Below are 11,597 nucleotides of genomic sequence, written 5' to 3' on the forward strand. Positions count from 1 at the left end.
CATGCAACTGGCCTTCCCTCCTGGAACCACTCTGGCTCTGTAGGCCAATGCCTAGATGCCCTAGTAATCTACTCAGCTTCTACTAGCCTGCCAAAACTACCCTGCACACATAGCCTACACAAAGATTGCTTCTACAAAAGGCCACTTTTTCAAGGTTGGAAGACAGTTGTTTTGTTTAATTCATAAACAAACATAGAATTCAAACAAACAAAAAGACAGAAGAATTTCTCTCAAATAAAATAAAATAAAAATTCCCAAGGGTGGCATAAACTGTAAGTAAAGGAGATAAGTGATTTTCCTGATAAATAATTCAAAGAAATGGTCATAAGAACCCTCAACCAACTTAAGAATGGAATAGAGGGACTTAAAGAGAACTTCAACAAAGAATTAGAAAGAGCCCGGATGGTGTAGCTCAGTGGTTGAGCAACGACCCATGTACCAAGAGGTCACCAGTCCGATTTCCAGTCAAGGCACATGCCCACGTTGTGGGCCCAATCCCCTGTGTGGGGCATGCAGGAGGCAGCCAATCGATGAGCGTCTCTCACGTTCATGTTTCTCTCTTATCTCTCTTTCTCTACCCCCATCCCTCCCTTCCACTCTTTCTAAAAATTAATGGAAAAATATCCTCAGATGAGGATTAACCAATATATCTATCTATCTATCTATATAAATATATATCTATATCTATATAGATAGATACATGTATATATATCATTAGAGAAAAAAGAATCATTAGAAGGAATCAAGACCGAATTAACTAATATAGAAAAATAGATCAGTAATCTGAAAGACAGACTAATGCAAATTAACCAATCAGAACAACAAAAAGGAAAAAAAATTAAATGAGGATAGTTTAAGGGTCCACTGAGATAACTTCGAGTACTAAAACATTCACATTATAGAAATTCCAGTAGGAGAGAAGGTAACAAAAACTTTATTTTAAAAAATACTGGCCAAAAAATCTCCTAACCTGAGAAAGAAAATAAACATTTAGGTGGGAGAAGCACAGAGAGATCCAAATAAAATTAACCCAAAGATGCCCGACACCAAGACAAGTTGTATTTAAAATGACAAAAGTTAAACATAAAGAGCCAATCTTTTTTAAAAAAGCAAGAGGAAAACCAGTTGCTTACAAAGGAAACCTTATAAGACTATTAACTGATTTCTCAGCAGCAACTTTACAGGCAAAATGAGTGGCATATAAGTGCTAAAAGAAAGGAACCTCTAAAACTTAGAATAATTTACCCAGAAAGGTTATCATTCAAATGAAAGGAGAGATAGTTTCCCAGACAAGCAAAAACTAAGGCAGTTCACCATTAAGCAAGCTTTACAATAAATGTCTAAGGGACTTCTTTAAGCAAATAGGGAAAAGCCATAACCAGAAACAAGAAAATATGAGTAAGAGAAAAGAATATCTCATGGATAAAACCAAATATGTAATAAATACAGCAAGTCAGACATTTTTAGAAGCAACTACAAAGGTCTAAAAGGAACTGCAAAGTAAACTGAACTCAAATCTCAATAAGAAGTTAGGAGAAACATAACAGAAAAAGACCTAAAACATGCCATCAATAACATAAAGCATGGAGGAACAAGTAAAAATGTAGTTCTTATAGAATATATTCAAACCTAAATGCTATGAGCTTAAAATAGACTGCTATAAATATAAAAAAAATATGCAAAACCTTATGCTACTTCCACAAGACTCACTTCAAATCCAAACACACAGACTGAAAGGGAAAGGATGAGGAAAATATGCCAAGCAAATTGAAATGCAAACAAAGCCGGATTAGCAATATTCATATTAGAAACAGACTTTAAAGCAAGAAATATTTTTAAAAGACAAAGAAAAACATTATATATTGATAAAGGATTTAATCCAAGAAAAGAATAGAACAATTGTAAATATCTATGAACCTAACACAGTAGCACATAAATATATAAAGCAATTACTAATGGACATAAGGAAAGAAATCAACAGTAGTACAATAATCATAGAGGATTTTATACCCCACTCACATCTATGAATAGAAAATACAAACAGAAAATTAATAAGAAAATAATGGCCTTAAGTGTCACATTAGAACATGCTGACTTAATAGACATTTAGAAAACATTTTATCTAAAAACTGCAGAATATACATTTTTTTCAAGTGTATATATAACAATCTCCAGACTACATTACATATTAAGGCCAAACGTTAGCCTCAATGTCTTCAAGAAGGTTGAAATTATATCAAGCATCTTTCCTGACTACCATGGCATAAAACTAGAAATCAACTACAGGAAGAAAACTGAAAAAAAAAAAAACCACAAATACATGGAGAATAAACAACATGCTACAAACCAGCCAATGTATTAAAGAGAAAATCAAAAACTATTTTAAAACAAATAAAAATGAAACCACAATTTTTCAAAATTTACAAGATGCAGCAAATGGAAGTCAAGCTATATAGGCTACCTCAATAAACAATAAAAATTTCAAATAAACATTCTAACTCTAAACCTAAAGAAACTAGAAATAAAGGACAAACAAAATTCTAAATAACAATAGAAATAAAATATCCAGTTAAGATCACAGCAAAAACGAAGAAACTAAAAAAAAAAAAATCAATTACAGAGAGTTACAAAACTAAGAGTTGGTTCTTTGAAAGGATAAACAAAATTGACAAATCTTTAGCCAAACTCATCAAGAAAAAAGCAAAGAAAGAGCTCTCAAACTAAAATTAGAAATGAAAGAAGTGACAACTCACACCACAGAAATACGAAGAATCATTAAATAATCTAAGAACAATTGTGTATCAACAAATTTGATAACCTTGAAGAAATTGATAAGTTTCCAGAAATATATAACCTTCCAAAACTGAGCCAGGATGAAATACAAAATCTAAACAGACAGACTACTAGCAGTAAACTTGAACTAGTAATCAAAAACTCCCAACAAATAAAAGTCCAGGACAAGACAACTTCACTGGTGAATTTTAATATACATTCAAAACTTTAGTACCTACTTTTCTTATACTATTTTTAAAAATTGAAGAAGAAACACTTCCAAACTTATTTTGTGACACCAGGATTATCCCAATTCCAAAACCAGGCAAAGACATTACAAAAAAGAAAATTATTGGCCAATGTCCTTGATGAACATAGATGCAAAAATTCTCCGCAAAATATTAACAAACAAATTCAACAATACATTAAGAGGATTACATACCATGACCAAGTGGGATTCATCCCAGGGATGCAAGGATGGTTCAACATCCATAAATCAATCAATGTGAGACATCACATTAACAAAAAGGATAACAATGAAATCAGTCCAAATGACTCTCAGGTTCTTTTGCCTGTTCCCATGAAGTCGAATACACAACACAGGTGTTGATGGAAGGAAAGTGATTTATCTAGGTGTTGACAATTTGTGAAGATAGCAGGCTCATGACTTAATGATTACTTTAATATTTCAGGATAGGTAAAGGACTTTTATAGGCAGATCATGGAAAGAGGGGAACTAAGGAATTCTGGCGATATGCAGTTTCATATTTTAGTTCTCAGGTGGTTTCGATGCTCTCTTTCGTGTGTGTTAGTTTTTTTCTTTCTGTAAGTTTTATTTCTGGGGACAGGATGTTGCAGGCCTGATCAGCTATTGGCATCTGCTATACCCCTGTAGTTGAGGCTGGCAAAAAGGGGAACTGGAATTGCTGCTGCCTATAACATGTTTAAATATAAAACTATTAATATTTTACACTATAAGTTTTGTTAGTATATTCTTATTTTTAATTTTTGGTTAGTTAATTAAATGTCTTTTTTATACTGTATTACAATCCCCTCTGTCAATCATTGTTCCACTTTTATGGTACCAATAAAAAGGGTAGATTTTTCAAATTTTCTGTGGAATAAAAGGTTTTGATTAGCAGCAAAGAGCTTAATATTGAATAAAGGCATTTTTAAAGGCTTAGATATATTTTTATTATATTTGCTGAGGCAACAAAAGGGTAACTTTGATTAGAAAATGTATTAAAAGAACAATAATGAGTATAGTCAATCCTAATTTTAGAATACCTCCTAATATAGATTTAATGCCATTTGATATTCAGAGAAATAAGGAAGAGAACCATCAGTAATTCTCGTACCCATCCCCTCAAGTAGGGGAGAGTGATGGTCTAAGGTTCGTTGCAACCAAGTGGCATGCTGATGAATCTTGGCAACATTTGCCTCCACCTGAGAAGAAGTATTGATATAAGTATAGCAAGAACAAATAATAGTCATATTTACTTTGTTTAACTTAAATATAATTTAATGCAGTATGGTTGTCTAGATTATTTTAGCTAAAGAGTCTAAGGGTTTTTGTTAGTTGGTGATTAAAGTAGTTGTCTTATTAGCAAAAAGTATTCATTTTTTAGAGATTTTGTAGGACATGTTGGTGGGCTACCAATTCTCACTAGGGTAAAAGAGAATATTTGATGAATTGTTTGTCTACATTCAGTATGTCTGGTGGGAGGTCTCTTTCAGTTTGTTTAAATAATTTGAGAGCTAGTTCAGTGTAGTGTTTTATTTTGTGGGCCAACAGAGAGAGCAATAATACGTATCCCAAGGAAATACTGACTAAAGTTTGTTTTATTCCACAGACAATAATGGGCCCAAGGTGTTCCTTGAGATTTGCAGATGAACAAGTATTTTTTAGGAGCATATTGCATAAGGGAGTTAGTGCCTGCTATAGCTAAAGTAGTTTTTGTTAATTATTTAGGGTTTGTGCCAGTGCCCCTAAGGGTTGCTATAACCTCATGATGTTTGACATTGATGCAAGGGGAAATTGGATTTCAGAGATCTTTTAAGGGGGTAACATTCCTTCCTTAAAAGGTGACATGGTTATTATTATTTTAGTAGGAGTTTTATGGTTGTTAATTTTAGTATGTATTGGCATAATGAAATAAGGGGAATGTGCAAGTGAGAGGGGATTTTAGTAATTCTTATTCGGTAGCTAACTTGTTGGGTATAAGAGCTTGCAAGATTAGTGTGCTTTATGGCACAATGTGGAACCGTAGAAAAGTTCCAGACTAGAAAGACCAATGGATTATTAAGGTCTAGTCCCAAACAGGGTTTAGGGTGACACATTCAATAGTGAGTTCGATTAGTAACTGCGATTATTGATTGGGAAATTCTAAATAAAATATTTCCTTTCTAGGCAGCTGCAAAGTCAGGGCAAAAGGTAAAATAAAATATGAGTAAGAAGATTACTGTCATTTAGTTTTAGTTGAGTCTTGTTTCTTGAAGAGATATTGAAGTTTTTTAGGGGTGCAAGTTCAAATTTTCTGGCGGGGTTTGGAGTCCTGTTCTGGCTGAGCCCTCTTGATTTGGACATCATTTACTCAGGGTTTGACTTCAGCTAATTTTACAGATGTGTGAGTGACAAGTAGTATGTCCCAGGGACCAGTCCACCAATCAGAGTTGTTCCTTTGGCCCCTGAGTCTTCCAGGTGTTCAGTAGGACTCTATTTCCTGGTTGAAAAGGGTGCAGATGCTTCTTTGTGGACAAAGAAGACCTGGGAAGCGCAAACGTATGCAAGATTATCAAAACTTGCCCTAAGTGTTGTACATATTGTTTGAATTTTGCCTCCTGTTCTAGGTGAATGGGTGGGCTCCCTAAAACAGATGTTTGCAAGGGTCTTTTATATATAATTTCAAAAGGGCTCAATTAGAGCCTGTTTTTGGGTGCTGCTCAAATCCAGAGCAAGGTAACAAGAAGTACTTGATTTCATTTCAGATGTGTTTTTTGACATAATGTTGCCAAAGTTGATTTCAAGGTATGACTTATTTTTTTAGTTTTTGTTGTCTTTTGTTTTTGTTTTTTAGATTGAGGTCTTTAAAATGTGTGTAGTCTTTATCAAATTTGAAATGCCTGACCTACCTCTTGAGTGACCTCACATATAAATGAAGGCCTGTTATTACTCTGTTGCTAGAAAGTTCAAATCTAGGAATCAGTTTTTTAAGTAAAATCTTAATTATTTCAGTTGACTTTTTAGTCCTAGTTAGATATGTGTCAACCCATTCTGAGACAATATCTATGAAAACCAATAGGAATTTGAAATTTCTGGTGGTCCTGGGCATCTGGGTGAAGCCAACTTGCCAATTTTTAAAGTGGCATATTTTTTTGTATCATACCTCCTTCTCAGCTGAGCTGTGATCTATTTTAGGCATATTCTTGGCACATAATTGACAGTCCTGTGTCATTTTTTAAATGGTTTTTTTGTAAATGTGGTACTTTAAATAAGGCCAAATTAAATTAGCTGGGGCATTTTGCCATAGTGTGTTCTTTAATGTAGATGTTTTAGGACTGGGTATACCAAAGCTTTGGGGAGCAGAATTATGCCATGGGCATTGCTTTTTTCATAAAGAATCAGGATCAGTATTCATGAATTCCCATTTATTGGCCCATTCTTTGTTCCATTGTGTGTGATGGGGTTTGGATTCTGATAAATCTAGGTGAGGTGGTCTTCCTACTAAGGGAGCCTCCTGGGCTGCATGCTTGGCTGTCTTACTGGCTTCTTGCTTCCTTTCATTGCTTGGGAACTGTCTTTTAGAGGCCCAGGGAAATGCATAATGGCAACTTGGGGAGGTAGATTTACTGCCTCAAGCAGGTTCAAAACCTTTGCTGGGCACTTGATTTATTTATTTTTTCTGAAGTTAGCAGTTCCTTTATCTTCCAGATTGCCCCATGAGTATGTACTATTATAAAGGTATACTTAGAGTCTGTAAATATTTTGACATTTCTATTTTGAGACAGGTCTGAAGTCCAAGGGCAATTAATTCAGTGTTCTGTGCTGAGGTACCAGAGGGAGGGCATTGGTTTCTATTACTTTGTCAGTAGTCACCACTGCATACCCAGCTCTTTGTTGTCTATTCTTTATGAAGCTGCTTCCATTAGTGTATGACTTCCAGTCAACATCTCCCAACAACTGATCTGACAGGTCTGGCTGACTGGAATAAACCTGTTTGATAATTTTTAAAGTGATGTTCAAGTTCTGACCTGTCTCTGTGATTGGAAGTAGAGTGGCTGGGTTTAGTGCAGTTGTTGTCTGCAAAGTAATATCTGGGTTGTATAACAGGATGATTTGTTATCTGCCCATTTGTCCAGCCATTAACTAGTAACCCCTTTTCTGCTCTAGCACAGTTAGTACCTGTTGGGGCACAAATTGTGATGGATTGTCCTGGGGTAAATTTCCCCACTTCTTAAAAGACATTATAGCCCTGGCCGGTTTGGCTCAGCGGTTAGAGCGTCCGCCTGCGGTCCGGAGAGACCCGGGTTCGGTTCCCGCTAAGGGCACGTACCTCGGTTGCAGTTTGTCCCCGGCCCTGGTTGGTCGTGCGGGTGGCAGCCACTCGATGTGTCCCTTTCACGTCGATGTTTCCTTCTCTCTCTCTTCCTCTCTCTCCCTCCCACTCTATCTGTACAAAAAATGGAAAAATGTCCTTGGGTGAGGATAAAAAAAAAAAGACATTATAGGTTACTGTCACCATTTGAAGACAGGGAGACCATTCTTTAGTAGTATGATCTAATGCCTTAGAGAAATATGTTATGGGTTGTGGGGAGCTTCCTACTATCTGGATAAGTACCCCAAGTCCAATTATCTGCTTTTCATGTATATATAATTTGAAAGGCTTCTGAGGGTTGGGCAAAACCAGTGCAAGGACTGAAATTAGTTTTTCCTTTAGATTTTTATTTATTTTTTTTATTCCTTTTTTTTTTATCCTCACCCAAGGACATTTTTCGATATTTTGTTCAGATAGAGTGGGAGGGAGAGAGAGAGAGAGAAACATCGACGTGAAAGGACATCGAGTGGTTGCCACCCGCACAACCCAACCAGGGCCAGGGACAAACTGCAGCCGAGGTACGTGCCCTTAGTGGGAACCGAACCCGGGTCTCTCTGGAACGCAGGCCAATGCTCTAACTGCTGAGCCAAACCGGCCTTTTGACATTTTTTGCCTTATTTCTGGGGTTCTGTATTGAGTCTCTTCAAAAAGTCATAGAGTGGCTTAGCCATGAGTTCGAAGTTAGGAATTCAAATGTGGCAGAATTTCACCATTCCTAAAAAACTCCAGAGTTGTCTCTGGTTCTCTGGGGTCTTAATGGCAGCAATACCTTGCTTCTGGTCTGTCATAAGACTTTTTCCCCCTGGTTTTAGGTTAAAACCTAAATGGGACACCTTCTGCGTGCAAATCTGAGCCTTGTGAGGACATACTTTGTACCAACAGGATGCAAGGTAGTTAAGGACCTTGATAGTATTTTCCAAATAGGTTTCATAAGAGTTGCCAGTTATAAGTAGGTCATTTACATAGTGTTACAGAGTTCAACTGTAAGTTTTTAAAGTCTTTGGCTAGGAATTCCCCAAAAATTGTGGGAAAATTCTTAATGTCTGCGGCAACACAGTCCAACAATATTGTGCAGTAGTCTTATTTATCGGACTTGGTATTTAAAAGCAAACAGTGGTTGGGCCCTTTCATTAATGGGAATGCAAAAGAAAGCATCCTTTAGCCCCGGCTGGTTTGGCTCAGCGGTTAGAGCGTTGGCCTGCGGTCCAGAGAGACCCAGGTTCGGTTCCCACTAAGGGCATGTACTTCGGTTGCAGTTTGTCCCCGGCCCTGGTTGGTCGTGCGGTGGCAGCCACTCGATGTGTCCCTTTCACATCGATGAATCTCTCTCTCTCTCTCTTCCTCTTTCTCCCTCCCACTCTATCTGTACAAAAAATGGAAAAGTGTCCTCAGGTGAGGATAAAAAAAAAAACAAAACAAAAGAAAGCATCCTTTAAATTTAAGATGGAAAACCAAGGTTAGGGACAGGTGAATGAACATCCTGAGTAATTTCACTAATAGTCCATAGTTCCTAGACAAAAAGATATTCACCCAAATTTGGCTTCTTAACAGGTAAGATAAAGTATTGTAGGGTGACCTAGAAGGTCTGATTAATTTAGATCTCAGGAACTTCTGAAAACTGGTCGTATCCCTTCCAAAGTCTTCCTCTTCAGTGGGTATTACTTTTTTCCCAGGTACAGTCGCCTTTTTGTTCTTTCTTTCTTTTTAATGAATACACTTTTATTAATTTTTTTCCCTTTATTGATTTTAGAGAGACAAGAAGTGAGAGGGAGAGAGAGATAGAAACATCATGAGAGAAAACATTGGTTGGCTGCCTCCTGCAAGCCCCTCACTGGGGATTTGGCCCACAACCTGGGCATGTGTCCTGACCGGGAATTGAACTGGCAACCTCTTGGTACATGGGTCGACCCTCAATCACTGAGCCACACAGGCCGGACCAGTCGCCTTTTTCTTTAGTTGAATGGATATTGGAGTGACATTAAAGAGACTCCATCCCAGAGTCTCATTGGCCCATATGGCCTTACTCACTTGTTCATAGACTTTTGGTGGAAAAAGTTCTTTCATTGACCCTTGGGTCTCAGTGAGGAGCATCTGCAGCCTTAAGGCAGGTTCTGGAGATACCTGTAGGTGAAGCTGGTGCTCCTCTGGAGAAAAGGTTACCTGGGCATGTGGATTATATAAGTCTTGACTGAGCAGTGGGATGGGGCAGTCAGGCATATACAGAAGGCTGTGTGTCAGCCTGAGGTCTCTCAACTGGCACTTCAGAGGCCTGAGGAATGCGTGTTGTTGAGGCTTCCCTGAGACTCCTGTCACCATTATTGAAGTGGCACTGTGCAGCACTAATTTGGTATTCAGGACTGAGGAAGTTGCTCTGGTTTGCTCCACACTGTCAGTTGTACCTAGGGCTCCTGTGGAGAGATGACAAGGGGCTGAGCAGTGTCTAATTGACGCATAAAAGTCTTTACCCAGACTTATCATTATTCTGAGGGGTTCACTGCCTCTGTATTTTTTGGGAGCACTCTTGCCATTATTTCTAAAGCATTCTCTCTTCTGGTGCCCTCCTTCCTCACAATAGGCACGTTGGTTGTTCCCCAGTACCTTGGACTACTTTGTCCCTTTCCCTTTCCATCCCAGGCCTTGGTTTCTCTTCCGGCTTCCCTGGGCTGTCGCATAGAAGACTGCCACCTACCTTTGTTTCTTCACCTCCCTCTTACAGAAGACTTGGAACACAATGTCTACTAAGTGGAAGGGGCTCATCCCCTTTGCCCCTTTGGTTTGTTGAAGCTTTTTTCTAATATCTGGGGTGCTTTGGGTAATGAAAGTTATATTGCTGATTTGTACATTTTGGGCAGCATGGGTATTTATGTTAGTGTACTGCTGGTAGGTAGGTCCACTCTACCAAGTGGGTCCTGAAAGGCGGAGAGGTCCTCATCAGGCTTTCATTTTACAGTCTGAACCATATTCAAACTCTTCTGCTTTGGTATACCCTTCGTTAGGTCTTCTGAAATACACCTTTTGGCCTGGCTGGTATAGCTCAGTGGATTGAGCATCATGCTATGCACTGAGAGTTCACTGGTTCAATTCCCAGTCAGGGCACATGGCCAGGTTGTGGGCTTGATCCCCAGTATGAGGTGTGTAGGAGGCAGCCAATCGATGTCATCGAAGTTTCTGTCCCTCTCCTCCTCTCCCTTCCTCTCAATCTAAAATAATAAATAAAATACATCCTTTGTAGTGGTCTAGATGCAGCACTCCCCCATTGCTGGAGTTCCAATTTGGTTCTAAAATGAGTATGGCTCCAACCAGGTTCTACTGGTGAATTCCATTAGTGTTCTCCTGGTGATGCCAATGGGGTTCCTCATTTGCTTTGTCTATTACTAATCTTCTTTCATCAGTAGTTAACAAACTTTTAAGAAGGGCCTGTATATCTGTCCAATTTGGGTGGTGGTGGCAAAGATAGATGCCACTAAATCAGTTCTCTTCTGTGAGACCTCTCAATAAGAGGTATGGGAGTTCTTACAATTAAGTAAATCTGAAGTGCAAAACACAGTGTGTGCCCATAATAAACTGCAGGTTGGCCTTGCTGGCTTATTTCTCCTACAGGGAATTGTATTAAAAACTATTGCCCTGTCCCAGTTCGGATGGCTCCTCGTGCAAATCAGGTGCCCTGCCAGGTCTTAGAAGGAGAGATCATTCCCTTATCATATAAAGGAGGGACACTAGCCCTTCTGGTGCCCTGATATAAGGGATTAATCATGGGCAGGGTTGGCATCAGAGGTGCATATATTTCTTGTGCCTGCCCCAGTATTTTAGGTTTCAGAGTATTAAGCAATGCCACATCTTCACTATTTTTTTTTTCCCTGAGTTTTACTATTATGCAGAGGGGACTCTAGAGGACTTCCTCTCTGGGCTAACTTGTTTCCTTTCTTAGCTGCTTCCTGATTATGTAAAGATTAAGGTTTGCGCCCTGGCCAGTTTGGCTCAGCGGTTAGAGCATTGGCCTGCGGTCCGGAGAGACCCAGGTTCAGTTCCCGCTAAGGGCATGTACCTCGGTTGCAGTTTGTCCCCAGCCCTGGTTGGGTCGTGTGGGTGGCAACCACTCAATGTGTCCTTTTCATGTCGATGTTTCTCTCTCTCTCTCTCCCCCTCTCACTCTATCTGAACAAAATATCAAAAAAAGTCCTCAGGTGAGGACTCAAAAAAAAAAAAAAAAAAGATTAAGGCTTGGACATA

This window comes from Molossus molossus, unplaced genomic scaffold, assembly GCF_014108415.1.
Source record: "Molossus molossus isolate mMolMol1 unplaced genomic scaffold, mMolMol1.p scaffold_m16_p_16, whole genome shotgun sequence".
Taxonomy (NCBI): Eukaryota; Metazoa; Chordata; class Mammalia; order Chiroptera; family Molossidae; genus Molossus; species Molossus molossus.